Source organism: Pan paniscus, chromosome 1 (genome assembly GCF_029289425.2).
Source record: "Pan paniscus chromosome 1, NHGRI_mPanPan1-v2.0_pri, whole genome shotgun sequence".
Lineage (NCBI taxonomy): Eukaryota > Metazoa > Chordata > Mammalia > Primates > Hominidae > Pan > Pan paniscus.
Genome location: NC_073249.2, coordinates 82,863,751 through 82,881,270, shown reverse-complemented (window position 1 = coordinate 82,881,270; position 17,520 = coordinate 82,863,751). Strand labels below are relative to the sequence as shown.

Genomic DNA, 17,520 nt, shown 5'->3' with positions numbered 1-17,520 from the left:
TCATATGATAAGTACTATAATTGCAAAAACCATTTTTCCTTTATTTTCAATAGTCTGCCTAGTTGTCAATAGAGGTGTCACATCATGTGTTGCAATCTTTGATGCAGAAAATATAGTTTACTCCAAAAGAGGTATTAAAGCACCACAGAAGTGCAGAGGCTTAGAGGAACCTCAGTCTGGAATGCCTGAGATATCTTCACTGAGGAGGCAAAATCAGGCCTTAATGCTGTAGGGGATGAAAGAATATCTTTTCTTCCCATCTTAAGTTTATGGCCGAGGCCCCTATAATGAAAGACAGGTTTACAAGAGAAAAGCATATACATTTATTTAATATATTTATGAACATGGGAGGCTTTGGAAATGAAGACCCAAAGGAACAAGTAGACTTGTATATTATTATGTTTAGGTTTGTTGAATCATGGACAGTCATAGAGAAATACAAAGGGAGGACAAAATTGTATAATCTAATGCCAATAAACTGCAGGGAACTTAGCAAGCCCTGTTTGTTCAGATTCTTCTCTGTGTTCTCATGTCTTCAGAGATAAGCACACTCCATTCTTCTCGGTGTTCCCATGTCTTCATAGATAAGCATACTCCATTCTTCTCGATGTTCCTATGTCTTCAGAGATAAGAATGTTCCTTTATCTTCAGAGATAAGGAAGGGCACCTCTCAAATGAGGGTCTTATGTCCTGCTTCAGGGCAGACGAGTGATGGGGAGGTGAGGGTAGCTTCTGCTTCTGCTGTTTTCTGAAATGCCAAGGTACCATATTTTAAAGTAGCACGTCCTGAACTCCATCAATGCTCAACAATATATGTCACTTTTTCTGGCTCTGTTACTGAGAGAAAGAACTTTTAAGGCAGACAAGTCAGCATCGACAAAGGTGTAGAAGTGAGAAATAGAATGGTCTATTTGGAGGAAGAGCAGATGGTTTGGTGTGGCCAGAGAAGGTGCTGGTGCTGCTGCTGTTGGCAGGAGGTATGGGATGGCAGGAGATGGGATACAGGTGGACAGGAGTCACCATGTGAAGGAGTTGGATGCCACAAGCTGGAAGTTTTCTTTGTACTGTAGGCTTGTGCTATTGAACAAGACAGTCAATGGCTCTCAAGTAGGTAAAATGTGGCTTCTACAACTAAGCGGAAGAATTTTAATTTTATTTAATTCTGTTCATGTAAAGTTAAAAATGGAAACAGATATATATATATCTCATGTTGAAATGATATTTTAGAAATTTTGGATCAAATAAATTATATTACTAAAATTAACTTCATCTACTTTTTTTTTTTTTTTTTGAGACAGATTCTCACTCTTGTTGCCCAGGCTGGAGAGCAATGGCACGATTTTGGCTCACTGCAACCTCTGCCTGCCGGGTTCAAGTGATTCTCCTGCCTCAGCCTCCTCAGTAGCTGGGATTACAGGCACATGTCACCACACCCAGCTAACTTTTTATTTTTAGTAGAGATGGGGTTTCACTATGTTGGCCAGGCTGGTCTTGAACTCCTGACCTCAGGCGGTCCACCCACCTCAGCCTCCCAAAGTGCTGGGATTACAGGTGTGAGCCACCATGCCCAGCCTACTTTTTTTACTTTAAAAAAATTAGGCTCCCAGAAACTTTGAAATTACATATGCAGCTTACATTATGTTTCTATTGCACATTGCTGCTATACGCAATTGGGAACCATTGAGAGTTTTTGTGCAGGACAAGAATATGATCATGTTGGGGCTTTAGAATAACAACTCTGATAGCAGAGTAAAGGATGACTTGGTGGGAAAATACAACTAGCAGTAAGGTGACCAGTTAAGAGGCTATTGCTACAGTCCACATTAGAGCTAATATAGACCTACACAGTGTCAGTAGAGATGGAACAGAGGAGCTGTATTTGAAAGATATTTAGGAGGGGAAGTTGGCTTGGCTTGGTAATGGGTTGGCTGTGGGTGTGTGTTGTATATTAAATAATTTTGCTGGTCTTTATCTCTGGTTCCGGGGAGGCAAACTCTAAACTTTGGGATTTCCTGAGTGACAGGAGTGTCTTTGTAATTTATGCTGGGCTTCCTGGACCACCCCTAATTTATGCTAATGAGGTGATTCATGGTGTGCCACTAGATGATTTCAGGATGGGGGCTGGCCATGCCAGTAAGATTAACTATGTGATTAAAAGTTTGGAGTTTTGAGCCAAGTGAAACCGACCGGACCTCCCAACCTTAGGGAGGGGAGGAGTGGGGACTTGGAGATTGAGTTCAATCACATGGACAATGGTTCAATCAATCATGCCTATTTAATGACACCCCAATAAAAACTCTGGACAACAGTGCTCAGGTGAGCCTCCTCGTTGGTAATATACATCAATGTCCTGGGAGAGTGACACATTCTGAGGACAGAGAAACTTCACATTTGGGACCTCCCCAGGCTTTGTTCTATGCATCTTTCTTTTGGCTAGCCCTGATTTGTACCTTGATAATAAAATTGTAATTGGAAGCATAATGTTTCCCTGAGTTCCATAAGTTGTTCTAGTAAATTATTAAACCTGAAGTCATCATGGGAAACTCCAAAATTTGTAGCCAGTTGGTCAAAAGTGCAGGTGGCCTGGGAACCCTTGAGCTTGCAGCTGGCATCTGAGGTAAGGGCAGTCTTGTGATGGAATGTGCCCTTAACCTGTGACATTTGAACTCATTCTGGGTAGCTACCATCAGGGTTGCACTGCACAATGAAAGAAAACAAGTTGACAATGATTCCACAGTTTCTAGATTAAACAGTATAAGACACCCATAGGAAATGAAGTCTAGTTGGGGCACAAATTTGGTATTATGCCTGTTGTTTTTGAGGAGTCTATGGTCTTCAGGGTTGAGATGTCTAGGAAGCAGTGCAGGTGGACTTCAGGAGAGAGTCCAGGCTGGAGACAAAGATTTAGAAGTGTTCCATATACAGGATGTTGAAATAGAAATATTTCTGCCTCAGGGTTCTCTAAAGCCCCTTGATCCCCACATCCACTTTCCTCTGACTCGGCAGATCATTCTGTGTCTTTGTCTTTTCTACCAAAACTCCACCCCAAAGCTATTCTTTTCTTTTTGTGGTCTTCCCACCCTGGCCCAAAGTAGCTCCCAGAACTCTTCCAGCCTGTGTCCAGCCAAAGGTCCAGAATGGCTGGATAACCAGGTGGCTCAAAGCACACCCTCCCTACCTGGTGTGTAATGTAGCTTCTGCTCTCACCAGTTTTTCATCTGACAATCTTTCCACCTCTTCTGGATAAGGAGGGCAGACTCTGAAGCTTTGCATGTTATTTCTCTTATCACTTGTACATGATATGACATGATGAGATCATTTACTTTTCTTAATGCCAAAGACATTCATTTTTTTTCCTAACAAATATTTGGGTCCCTAGTATGTACTTAGTGTTAAGGAAACAAAGACAAAAAGGAGGCCAGATGCAGTAGCTGACACCTGTAATCTCAGCACTTTGGGAGGCCAAAGCGGTAGATTGCTTGAAGCCAGGAGCTCAAAGACCAGCCTGAGCAACATAGGAAGATCTCATCTTAAAAAAAAAAAAAAAAGAAAAATTAGCCGGACATGGTGGCACATACCTGTAGTCCCAACAACTTCGGAGGCTGAGGTGGGAGAATCCCTTGAGCCTGGGAGGTAAAGTCTGCAGTGAGCCATGACTGCCCCACTGCATTTCAGCCTGGGTGACAACGGAAGATCCTTCTCTCAAAAAGCCAATAATTATGATAATAACAAAAAGATGAAAAAGACATGATTGGCCGGGTGCAATGGCTCACGCCTGTAATCCCAGCACTTTGGGAGGCCAAGGCAGGTGGATCACCTGAGGTCTAGGAGTTTGAGACCAGCCTGACCAATATGGTGAAACTCCGTCTCTACTAAAAATACAAAAATTGGCCGGGCATGGTGGTGGGCACCTGTAGTCCCAGCTACTTGGGAGGCTGAGACAGGAGACTTGCTTGAACCTGGGAGGCAGAGGTTGCAGTGAGCCAAGATCGTGCCACTGCACTCCAGCCTAGGTGACAGAATGAGACTCCGTCTCAAAAAAAAAAAAAAAAAAGAAAAGAAAAGAAAAAGAAAAAGACACGATTGCTATCCTCAAGGAGTTTACAGTCTGGGGGAATTTGAACATACACGTGCTAACCAAATTCTTTGGTTATGTGATTGTGTAAGTTGTAATTGAGTGTAATCTATTTCACTTTACAAGCTGACAGGAGTTAGCAGATTCAAGATGAGCCATGGGCCTTTTTGCTGTCCTCTCAAGAACTTGTTCATAGAAAAAGCTGGATTTCAGAAAATCAAATATTTCTTCATGTTTTATGGCTAAGTTGATACCAAACATTCAAGCATTTAGATCTGCTTTTAAAATCATTTCAAAATATGTATATATTAGCTTTTTTCAATACAACCCTTCTTCTCCTTGCTCTGGTACTTATGTGAATATCTACAAGAGGGCTAGGGGAAGATGAAGAATTATTTTGGGACAAGCTCCATGAGAGCAGAATGCAAACAGATCTGTAAGAGTTCCAAAGATGGCTACATAGGTCAAAGGACAATGCAAGAATTGGCTCTACTCCCTTGATACTTTGAGTCATTCAAAATCCAGCACAATCGACATCATCTGGGAGGCTGTTAGAAATGCAGAATCTCAGGCCCCACCTAAATTGTGCTGAATCCTAGTTTGTATTTTCAACAAGACAGCCAGGTCATTCAAATGTCAGTATATATCTCTCTCCAAAGTTCCACACTCAGGTCAGCCTCCCAGCCTCTCTTCTCTCTATTGCTACCCTTTCATGCCCCCCATGGCAGCCTCCTTCTCTCTATTGCTACCCTTTCATGCCCCCCCCATGGCAGCCTCCTTCTCTCTATTGCCATCTTTCATGCCCTCCACCCCAGGGCTGCCTCACCCATCGCCCTCTTCAAAAACCCTGAGTTGTTCATGTCTGTCCCTTTTCCATTTCCCACTATTCTTTTGCTCTCTGATGTCTTTTCTCACAAGCATCCTACCCCCACAAATAAAACATTTCATCTCATTGCACACACTTTGAGATTGCCATAGATAACAAATGCAACAGATATTGAAAAGGTAAAATCAACAGGACTCAGTAATTGCTTGGATAATTACAATATTCTCTAATATTTACTTCTTTCTATGAAGCAGATAGGGTTGTTATCCATATTCAAAGATGGGTAAACCACAGCTCAGAAAGGCTACATAACTTGTTTAATTCACAGACCTGGAAAGTGGCAAAGACGGGATTTGAATTCAGGAGGTCTGACTCTGGGACTTGGACATTTGACTCCTGTACTGGTGTGAGAAAGTAAGAGAAGTCTGTGATGATTCCTAGGACTTATATTAATTAACTGCAGTTGATGAGGCCACCAACAGAAGTAGAAAAAATAGATGAAAGCATAGAGCTTTTGTTTTGTGGGGTGGTATGGGTAGTTCTAAGTTACCGTTACTTTTATGTTAAAACTCCAGTTTATTTCTAAGGTTAAATGAAAAATTGCTTGCTTTGGATTTTCCCACCTTCTCCATTCGACTTTTGTAACAATTTACTCTGATGTTTAAAATCCCTAGACCAAGCTCTTCCTGAGGGAATACAAGATGACAGGTGGAGCACACCAAAAGCTCATTCAAAAGCAGAAGCAAAGCCCCAATAGCTTTATAGCTTTGCCTGGTCTCTTTGGTCACCTTCCATTTTTAGCAATCAGAGTTGGTGGCCTGGAAGTATAGTCTGTGGCTACAAGGGGCTCACACTCTGTATATCTAACACAAACTAATTGAGCAATGCCTCAAATGCTCCACATTCCCCGAGTTTCTCAGGTTCTTGGCAGCAACACCAACGATTGAAAATAAACTCTGCTCCCTTCCTCTTGGGGGAAAACAGATGGCCGGATCCCCTTCAACCTTACAATCACTAGGTCCCCCAGGGTTATTACAAACATTAACTAAGAACTTCTCCTACAGCTCCTCTCCATGGCCAACTATGAACAGCTTTTGAACAAGTTCCTTATTCATAGAATGACAAGCAAGAAAGCCCCCCAACCAGAGAATCTGTCTGCCTGGAGAGCAGGTGAGGCTTTGACACCAAGACATTATTCTTGCTGGTCCTCTCCTCTTCCCTCCCTCATCCTGAACCAAGGCTCCTTTTGCCCTCAATGGCACTGTCCCAATTTGTTTTTTTTATATTCAAGGCCTGATTTCTCAAATGTTATAGACGTGACTTCCAAAAGGGAGACAGTTTTAGAATCCTCTGTGATCATTCTCTCACAGGCCAAAAGACTGGATTTCTAAAACACAAAAACCAGGGCCAGCAGGGTTTTATTTTTCTGCCTTCTTCCCTAGTTCCCCCACAGGGCTGCTTAGGCTCATTGGTTGCAGACAGATATCTGTGTTAACAAAATACAGCCACTGACATTCACATTACCTCATCCATGCAGCAGTTTTGTCGTATGGGTCCCTTTGATATTAGGAGTGACCTTCCCCCTTGGTGCCAGAGAGATTTTAGCTGGAGTGCAGTGGCGTGATCTCGGCTCACTGCAACCTCTGCCTCCCGGGTTCAGGCGATTCTCCCGCCTCAGCCTCCCGAGTAGCAGGGATTACAGGCATGTGCCAGCATGCCCGGCTAATTTTTCATTTTTAGTAGATATGAGGTTTCTCCATGTTGGTCAGGCCGGTCTCAAACTCCCGACCTCAGGTGATACACCCGCCTTGGCCTCCCAAAGTGCTGGGATTACAGGCATGAGCCACCAGGCCCAGCCAGTTTCTTTCTTTTGACAGATGTAAAAGTCTCTCTTTTTCTGTGAGATCCTGGACCTCCTCTGTCTGCCAAGGCTGCACATGTCTCTCTCCCCACTTTACAGATTAGGAAGAAGAAATAAAAAGCTAAAGTGCATAACATAAACTCTGAATCAATCCTTCTTCCTGTCCTTCCCAACAGAACCTGAATTTGCCTGGGTGTCATATACTGCCCTCTATGCAACAGCTATGACTCAGAGAGCAGTAACTCCAGGCCTATTCCTTATTCATCTAAGCCAATCAGAGGGCAGTAACTCCAAGCCTATTCCTTATTCATCTAAGCCAATCAGAGGGCAGTAACTCCAAGCCTATACCTTATTCATCTAAACCAATCAGAGGGCAGTAACTCCAAGCCTATTCCTTATTCATCTAAGCCAATCAGAACATGACAAGCTAAGTCAGAAAGTTCAGGCTACAAAGACTTGTATTATATAATTAGAGAAATGACTTCTCTCTTCCTTGTTGGAGGTGAGTGAGGAAACGCATTGTCTCAGTCACCGACCACAAGAGGAACCAGCATTAGAATGAAGCTTAAACTTGAATGGCAAAGAGTAGAGTTAAAAAGATATTGGCAACATATTTAAACTTTTGGAACAACCAATTATTGTAGCCCGTTCTACATTTTGTAGGCTAATAAATGTCCTTATTGTTTTTGCCAGTTTATGTCAAGTTTTCTGAGTTTTGTTTGTTTTGCAGTCAAAGCATCCTATCCTACCCTGCACTTCAGTTTTGTCCACCTCAAGAAATTCCACTGCTGTTTCATTAGTTATTCAAGTCAAAGACCTAGGAATCATTTTTTTTTCCTTTTCCTTCACTGTCTCCAAAATTGAATAAATCAACAAGCCTATTTTCTCTACCTCCAAAATACATTCATAATCTATCCTGTATATCCTTCCCCACTGCCATCGTCTTATTCCATTGTCCCCCACACAAAATCTGCATTCGCCCTCCAACAGTTCTCACTTCTTCCACTCTCGTCTTCCTGTAATCTGTTCTCCATACAGAAGTCAGAATGGTCTTTTTCAAACATAGGCCACATCATTCATCTGTTTGAAACTTTCTAATGGTTTCCAACTTAGAAAAAAGTCCACATTTCTCATTGATTTAATTACAGTAAAGACTATATCACTATAATAAAGACCTCAAAATGCAGTGGCTTAAATAAGAGAGAAGTGTATTTCTCTTTCACTTAGTCCAGCCAGGCAGGCCAGTTCTCCATGAGGTCATTTGGGAGCCGGGTTCCTCCCATCTTGTTGCTCCACCATGCCTAAGGCTAGTACATTGTCCTTATTTGCATGGTTGGTCACTCAAGGGAAGGAAGTTAAAGGCAAGTAATTTCCCTTCAGTCAAGTAAGGTGGGTGTTGCACGTATCTCTTCTGTTCACATTCCTTTGGCAATAACTCTAGTCACATGGCCACAACTCACAATAAGGAAGGCTGGGAAATTTAGTCTCTGGTTAGCTATCCAGATAAGAATCTTTTTCTAAGGACAAAAAAGAGAAGAGATTTGGGGAGGGTGCCTAGCAGTCTGGCATCTTTATAATGGCCTTCTCAGCCTAAATGATCTAGGTGATGTTGGGGGCCCCTGCAGCCTCTTCAACATCAGCTCCTACGTCCTTCCTTGTTCACTAATTTTGAACCATGATGGCTTCCCTTCTGTTCCTCAAACATTCTGAAATCATGCCTACCTCAAGCACTGTTCACTTGTTCTCCCTTTCCTTGGAACTCTGCCCGATGGTCCTCTCAATCTCAGTTTCTTCTTATCCTTCAAGTAACAGTTTGAAAATGTCCCATCCTTTGAGAGGCCTTCTCTGACCACCCTTCTAATATTTTCCTCCTCTTAGCAGTCAATGTCCATGATCCTGAGTTATTTTCAACACTGATCCTTTTATGAAATCATTTGAGTATTTGTGTATTGGCTGTCTCCCTCGCTGGAGTTTGAACTCCATAAGGGTAGGGGGCCTTATTTGTCTTAATCTTATTCACTGCTGTAAGCTCAGTGCCAAACCATTGTATAGACATAATTAGTGCCCAACAAATACTTTTTAAAATAACTTGAATAAAAGGATAAGACTATCCTAAGCAATATCTCCCCATCTTGTCCTTGTGCAATTATCTTTCAGATCAAAATGTGAGATTTTGCATTTATCCCTTCTCATTTCATCTTGTTAGATCTGGCCCATTGCCCTCATCTATAGATCTCTCTTGGGTGTGACTCTGAACCTGCCCCCTGCCAGTGGATCTGCAGGCCCTTCTTACCACTGCATGTTAGTAGGCAGGCAGCCACATGGCTTGCACTGTATCAATTGACACTCAAGGTTCCCCACTTCTTTAATCTACACTTCTTGTTCATTGCACCCCCTTTTCATATGAGCTTCTACAATCTCCGTAGTTGTTTACAAAGCAAGAACTGAGTGTCATGGGGAATAATGAACAAGGATTCAGGAGATCTGGATGCTAGCTCCAATTCCACTGCTGTTTGTTGCTATTTTCTAAGTCACCTTGAGAAGTCATTCCCCTCTTTGTGGTCTTGACTATTGGATCTGTAAAACAGAGAAAATCATGCCTGTTTTGCTTTACTCAGAGGCTCAGATAACAATGTACATAAATATACTGTGGAACAATTTAAAATTCTGTTGGAGTAGAGGGTAGTATTCCAGGACAGCCAGGGCCAGATCACAGGAGTCAGAGAGAGTCTGTGCAACATGGGGAGATTGTGGGGGCCCAGATGCCATTCTCTGGAGCACATCTTCCAAAACCCCACTTCACTGTACACAGTAGGGCATCTTGTATTTTCCTCCCCTGGTTTTCATGCCAAGCATGGAGACACCTCCTCAAAAAAACTGCAAAAGAAAAAATCCCTTTGTGCTAGGTAACAAGATAAAGGTCTTACTCAGAAGGGAGACTTAAATATTGTTATAACCAGTTTAACCTATGGCCCTATATTGCACATTCTAAAGTCTCTCAAAAATCCCAAAGGGGATTGTATTCGTAATAAAAGTTGAAAAACTTTAAAAGCTTCTTTTTATCTCTCAAAATCTCATATAAATACTGGTTATACTCAAAATCTGCTTTTTTTCCTCTCCAAACTCTGCTAGCCCATTCTGGCCATGATCTCTTTCATCCTCTTCTCTCCCACGGTCAGCTGGTTCCATGTAAATCAATTGAGCCGAGCCAGGTTCCACTGGATTCTTTCCTTGTGAACCCATTAAATCGTTTAATACCACAAAATTGCAGAAGCTGAGCCAGCTGTTCAGCATTTGGTGTGCACTGAAGGAGAAAGTGTTTGAGTAGTGCTCATAACATTTAAGTCTTCTACCTATCACACTGATTTGTTACCTTTTAGACTAAATGAAACTGAGGCTAAGATATGGTGGAAAGGGAGCAGACCCAGGGTCTACCAGAGATTAAGTAGCTTTCTCTAGTAGTTCAGTGGTTTACCCTCCCCTCTACCTCGACAGGATGTTTTCCAGGCCCCTCTGAGATGTCCAACCCTGATGTCTCTAACTTATACACATAGCTTATACTATTTTGTGGTTCTCTGGAGCTTGGGAATAGTAATTGTATGTGCTGATAAAAACACATACAAACACCTTTTGGACTGGTTGCCTCCTTCATGTCCCAGCCACAGCATCATTTAGAACCTCTATAGCTACAAATAAATCATCAGTTGGAGTGAGCAGCCAAGGTTGGAAACTGATAGAGGGCCTCTGGTGTTTCTACTTCCAAAATCTGTGGCCATACTCTATCTCAGAATCTCTTTTGCCCACGGCTTATAAGTGAAAACAATCCTCATCGCTTGCCTTCCTCACTCCTCCAGGTTTTTATGTGAAAGGAATCAGTTTTTTGGCAAGTCCCTTTGAAAAGTTTTCCAACCTCTGTTCTAGGGTATGACTAAGCTGAAAGTCTTAAAGTGACTGAGATCATTTGTACTGGCTGAGATGTGACCTGGATGTAAAAGTGTTTGCGCTTATTCAACCTGCATGGGAGTGACTGCTCCGCAGCCTTCCTGAGGTCAGAGCTCTCAGGATATCATAAAATGATCTCATTTTGGTTTAGTTAAGCTCACACTACAAGACCTACTGCGTGCCACATACCACAGTGGTATGAAGGATACCAAGAAAAAGAATACTTTCAAAGAACTTGCATTCCAGTGGGCAACCAGACACAAAAATAGATCATTTTGTGTTTATGCATTGAACATGGTGACAGGGCGAACACTGCAGAGGAAGCATGGACCTGGGGCTCTTAGCTCAGCCTGGTGGGAGTGGGGCTTCCTAAAAGATGCAACATCCAAGCTGAATCTTAAAATGTATGTAAGAAAGTGCTCAGAGAAGGGGAGGAAGGTATTCTGGAATAAAGGAACAGAGGTATAGAGCAACACAGTGTAGTCAAGCTCTACAAATGTTTCTGCGTATTACAGCATAGCAAAGAAGTAGAAAAGAAGTAGAGGTAGAGACTGGCAATGAAGCTGTGATGGCAGAAAGGGGTGGGATCACAAAGAGTTTTGTGTGTTCTAAGGCACTTGACAATATGTGAAAAAGACTATGGAGAGCCAGAAGGGTTTTAAGCAGAAAGTGGCAAAGTCAGACTTCAGTCTTGCCAGGTATCTTAATTTCAACTGAACCACTTGTTATTTGAGTTTTCTGCTTAGGAAACGTTTGGAGGTCTGGAATTTCATGACTAAGAGTCCTTATCAAGATATGACGTGGCTGTATGTGAGAGTTCAGATGTACCCTCAGGCTCACCCTCACGAATAAACTGTGTGATGCTCTAGGGTTTCGCCTGGACCTAGGGGGCCCAGCCACCCATCAGTTCAGGGCCTCCATGGCATGCAGCCCAGTGCCCCATTGCCCCTGTCCTCTGTGCAGGTCGGCACTGCCCACTGCCAGACTGCCCTCTACCAAAAACCAGGGTTAAGTAGCTCCCTTTCACCACTTACAATTCTTACAGCGCAAGTCTTTAGGTCAATTTTTTCTTTCTGATACTGTGAGGATAATTTGGCAGCATTATCAAAGCTGCTGGTCTCCTTAAGTCAAGAATTTAAATCATTCCATTTAGTTCTGAACTTCCTTGAGAGAGAGAAAAAAAAATGTGTTGATGAGTTCCTTGGAATGAGAAATATATTTGCTGTGATGAACAGCTGTTTGCCAGTTCTTCAAGACGTTTCTCTCTGAAGCAATGAAAATATACACAAGAGCCCTCAAGTGTCTGGAGAAGAGGTTTCCTTTTGAAAATTCCCCATGGCCTACTGTGACTGACTTGAGTATGGATCACTGTGAAAATCCACCTTCATGTGAGAGAGTTATTTACGTCTCAGGAATCGCCATGGAACAATGAGCACTCTCCAAGTTCTCTTCATGGAGCGTGCTGTAGGCCTGTTCATTTCTTTTGAGGGAACATCTCTTAATAAATGGAGTCTCCCCACTCCACAATCTGTTGCTCTAAATTTGCTAAAACGTTTTCAATATTTTGTCTGAATTCCTGTATCAAATTCTGGAATCGAAAGAAAGTTTAGTATCATAGGTAATCAATAATCAGAGGAATGTGAGATATCGGTTGCTTGGAAGCAATTAACAAGTTTTTTTTAAGAAAACATATTTTAAAAGTTATATAATGTAATGTAAAAATTATACATATTTTGAGTGACATAGTCCTATTCTTCCATGACCAATGCTGTACATACATAAAGGCTACGAATTAAATGGGAGCTCACCAAAGAACAACCAACTCCCAAAATGCAGGGTTTCTGATAACCATGTTAGAGAAGGCCGCTTTGGTCTGAAGCTGAGATGCACAGAAAGGACTCTGCCCAAGTCACATGTTCTCCTTCACATGAGAGAAGGAAGCACAAACGTGCTGGCCATCCCTGAGAACAGGAAGTGAAAGGTGTAGGACCAAAAAAGAGAATGTGGGGTGCGTAAACGCTTACTTTACACTGGGAAATGTGGCATGATGAACTTCAGACACTCAAGGAATCCAAGTAGTTCTCCTTTCCTGTTTATACAGAAAGGAATGAAGAGGTGGATAGGTGTCTTAGTCACTTCAGGCTGCTGTAACAAAAATACCATAGACTAGGTGGCTTAAATATCAGAAATTTATTTCTCACAGTTCTAGAATCTGGGAAGTCCAAGCTCAGTGCACCAATACATTCAGTTCCTGGCGAAGGTCCTTTTCCTGGTTTGCAGACAGATACTTTGCTGTATCCTCACATGGCAGAGAAAGAGAGGAAGTAATCTCTCTCCTGTCTCTTCTTATAAGGACACTAATTCCATCATAAGAGCTCCACCCTACTGACCTAATCACCTCCCAAAGGCCTCATGCCCAAATACCATCACATTAGGGATTAGGATTTTGACATAAAAATTTGGGGAAGACACAAAACACTCAGTCCATAGCAACAGAGAAGCAAAATGTCCCCTGTTCTATGGAACTTAGAGAGGAAGGGAGAAGCACCTTGCCCAGCATTAAGTATTTTTATTGAAACTGTCTGGAACCTCTAACAAAAAAAGTAGAAGGTGAATAATTAGGAGACAACAGGAAGTAGGAGACAAGAAATGAGGGTACCGGAAGAATCCAGGGAGGAGACGAAAGGTCCTAATGAAGGCAGTGACACAGAGATGGATTTCTAAATTCAGAACGAGACAAGTATAACCAAGGACATTCACTGGTATATGGAAGGCTCTGGTAGGATTGGTCACTGAACTGTGGTAAAAACAGCCTCCCTGAAGCCTTGGGTCGGAATAATACGTGTGAGGGAATTGGCAACAAAAGGAAGCCGGAAAGGCTGGTTGTTCAGGGCTCTGTGGCTGCAGATAAAGAATCTTTTTGGATGCAGTAGCAGATAGCTGTTGGTGTTGTGTATGTGTTTTGTCTGCCCAGCATCACTATTCTCACTTCTTCTATTAATAACAACTCTCTTCTCTCTTTGGAGAAATCTTCCTATCCCACTATCCAGTCCATCGCAGTCTCACCTTCCTGGTCATAAACAGACTGGCCACATCTCTGGCCACATGATTAGCTCAGATATGGGCACATGACTCAATATGAGTTGACCGCAGTCTTTCTCCAGGATTGTTCTCATGAGTAAAGCCTTTTGCCTGCTTGGTCAAATGAGCTGGAAAGTTGTGACTCTCAGACTGCTAGTGGCTATATTCCTGCCTTTTGGAGTAAGTCTATCCTCACTGAGAAAATGTATTGATGTAAAAACACAAGTAGGTGTGGATGATGGACAGGGAATCTTAAATCTTACTACATTGAGACCCAGGTTTGTTCTCAGTTCCTACAGCTCTTCCAGCCTGTGAGCTACTCCAGGATCTCTCTAATAGATGAGCTCCATTTCTCCTTTTCTTGTTCTTAAGCTAGTCTGAGCTATCTTCCTGTCATTTGCAACCAAAAATTTTTTTACTAATACAGCTGCCAAAGGAATGAAACATAAGAGGCTATCGCCTTGGCCTGAGGGAATGAGAAAAGCTCGGTGCCTAAGTCATACCAGCAACAAAAAGAGGCTGGGAGGGTGGGGTTGTATATTAATGTCCATTATAATTTAACTACATTCAGTTGAACAAAGCGTTTTTCCAAAAACAAGGTTAATAGAAATTGACATATATATATATGTGTGTGTATACATACATATGTGTGTGTATACATACATATATATATATATATATCCTTCTAGCTTTGCTCTACTGGACATTAACGTCTCAGAGAAAGAAAAAGAGCCAGAAAAAATCCACTGTGGCTATGCTTCTACACAAAATTTGTAACAAAATGTGAGAAAATATCTCCAGAGAGCAAGGATTGTTTTAAAAAAAAGTAAAGTGTTTTAACATGTCTGGAATTTTCTCCTCTGCTTGGTTTTTAGAGACAGTGAGAGAGAGAACAAGAGACAGAGAGATTGATTCATCTTTGTACAGCTGAAGACTAGGGAATGGACTACTTAGGTCCTTTGGTTGTACAGTTTGATGACACGGTTTTTGCTTGTTAAAGAGAAACTGGCTTCACCATAATTCTGCAGAATCAGAGTCCTGACCTGACTTCAGAAAACAATTGTAATTCCATGGTGTTAAAAGCACACTTTAAAATAGCTTTAAATCACAAAAGGCATGTACCTAAATCCCACTTGATCCCAAGCAAAAACCTCATGGTTTTCCCCACATTATATCCACAGAAGCCTGCCTCAAAAACATAATACGGCAAGTTCTAAACTTGCAAAGTGTAAGAAAAACATATCACTTTTAAAGAAAAAATTCCTAATGCACTTAATTTGTTTTTCAAAAGCCAAATTCATCTATATAAATTCATATATAGCATTAAAATAAGCTATATAAATTCATATGTAGCTTTTCCCTTATGTGAGGCACACCTCCATCCAATACTGGAAGGTTAGCAATAGAGTCACTCTCTTGGATGTGTGCCACTAGATGGCGTGTCAGACCAACTCACTCACCTCTAAGCAACTTCCTAGCTACTTCTACACCTCATGCCATTTTTGGTGAGTCATCTTAGGCCACCTGATACGTATTCAGGAAATGCTTATAACCAATTCAGCAGAAAATATAATTTTCACCTAAGTGGTGTGATGAGTATGATTAGGATGTCTCTGCCAAGATTTTCTAAGAGAACCTGAAATTAGCCTACTTCTTATTTCTTGAAATGAAAGCATATAAAAATTGGATTAGAATTAGATAATCATAGGGAAAAATGAATTATTTGTTTTGCCTAATTTTAATCCATCCTATGAGTCTAGTCCTTCCTTGCTGCTTCTTTTTTTTCTTGTCTTTTTAAATTTTTACCTTTTTGTGGAGGATGGGATCTCACTATACTGCCCAGGTAGGTCTTGAACTCCTGGCTCAAGCTATCCTCCCACCTTTGTCTCCCTAACTGTTGGGATTTCAGGTGTGAGCCACAGGGCCCGGCCTTCCTTGCCTCTTGAATGAAATCTACATCCATAATTTATTTGGCCACTCTTAACAATTAATAGCCTTCTGTTCACTCTTAAACCCTAAAACAGTCTATGTCTATAATTAAGACAGCCATTCTCTTATATTATCAAACTCTAAAGAATATGTAAAGTTAAAGCCTCTTGCCCTCCCCATCTTAAGATTTTGTTTGCAGTCTACAGGTTGCATTAGAAAGAAATGCACGATGCATGTATGTGTGCCTTTTTCATTTTTTCCCATTTAGCACACTTACTTCTTCCTTACTCAATCATTCACTCTTCCTGGCTCCCCCAGGGTTGCTGTGTATATATAGAGTCATTATGGAGAAATGTAAGGCAGATAAGGAGCAAGAGAGGTTTTTCTTAACAATGTAATATGGCATTGCACCACACATGAGCTTAAAATAAAAAACTATAAAACCCATAAAGAAACAAAAAACTGTAAGTGAAAGTTAGCAGAAGTAACAAACTCTAAAAGTAGACCCACAAAGACTGTAGATATTGGAATTACTGGATATAAAATTTTAAGTTAGTATCTTTAAGATATTCAGATAAATAAGAGGGCATTGTAAAAAAAAAAAAAAGAGTAAGTCACAAGACGACAGGGACTATGTAGATTTGAAAAAGAACTAAACTCCTAGAAATGAAATACATATTAATTAAAATTAAAACTCAAATAAAGGAGATTAGAGCTAGCTGAAAAGAAAATTAGTGAGCTGGAAGATAAACCTGAAGAAATTTACCTGAATAGGGAATAGAAAACACAGAGAGAGGAAATACAAAATATAGATTAAACAATATGGGGCATAGAATGAAAAAAAACCTAACACTTAATTGGAATTCTCAAGAGAGAGTTTAAAAAGAAGAGGAAATATTTGATGTGTTAATATAGCTGAGAGTTTTCCATATTTAATGGGAAATCCAATCCACGGATTTAGGAAACACCACAAATCCTAATTTGGATAAATAAAAAGAAATCCACACCTGGTCACATGTTAATTAAACCAAAGAACACTAGAGACAAAAAAATCTTTAGAACAGTCAGAGAGACCTGACAGATTAGGAAGGATAATTAAACTGGTAATTGACTTCTTAAAAGCAAAAATAAAAGTCAGAAGGGAGTGTAATAATAACTTCAATGTCCTGAAAGAAAATAACTATCAATCTAGAATCATAATCAGTGAAATTATCTTTCAAGAACAAGAATGAAATAAAGACTTTTACATCAACAAAGACTGATGAGTATCCTACCAACAAATCATTACTGAAGTAAACTTCCTTCAGAAAGAAAATATTTCAAAAGGAAGATCTGAAATATAGGAAAAAAAGATGTGTAGAAAAAACATGTGGGTGATTCTAAACAAATACTTTATAAATAAAAACAAAAATATTTTATAAAGCTGAAAAACCTAAATGGAATTAAAACACAAAATAATACAAAATCCAGAGGTAATCAAACTGTTTTAGAGTCTATCTTTAAGTTAAATCTACATGTTAACATTTTTAAGTTAACTACTTAAAAAAAATTGAGCCCAGATGCTTCAAGCAAAAACAGATTTTCTGCTTGACAAGGCCACTAAAATCTGGAATTCCCTTGAGAGGGCTTAGCCATCCAAAACAGGATTAATAGTTCTCAGAGGTATTTATCACTTCTCTTGCTAACAAAGGTTTTTAATTGCCTCCTCTTAATTATGGTGCTGTGGAATTTCTCAAATCTTAACAGAACTTGAAATGTCCTCCCACGAATAGCTTCCTTCCTCCCTTCCCCAAGTGTAATTTCTAG

General features: G+C 40.8%; 1 protein-coding gene across 1 annotated transcript in view; it reads right to left on the bottom strand.

Moving 5' to 3' along the window:
• Window positions 1-323: 323 nt before the first annotated feature.
• The window catches only part of ILDR2 (immunoglobulin like domain containing receptor 2), a 79,750-nt gene continuing 62,553 nt past the window's right edge, over window positions 324-17,520 (bottom strand). The window contains exon 11 of the transcript XR_004666739.3: window positions 324-748. The gene's annotated coding sequence lies outside the window, so the exon portion shown is untranslated. The remainder of the gene's footprint in view (window positions 749-17,520) is intronic.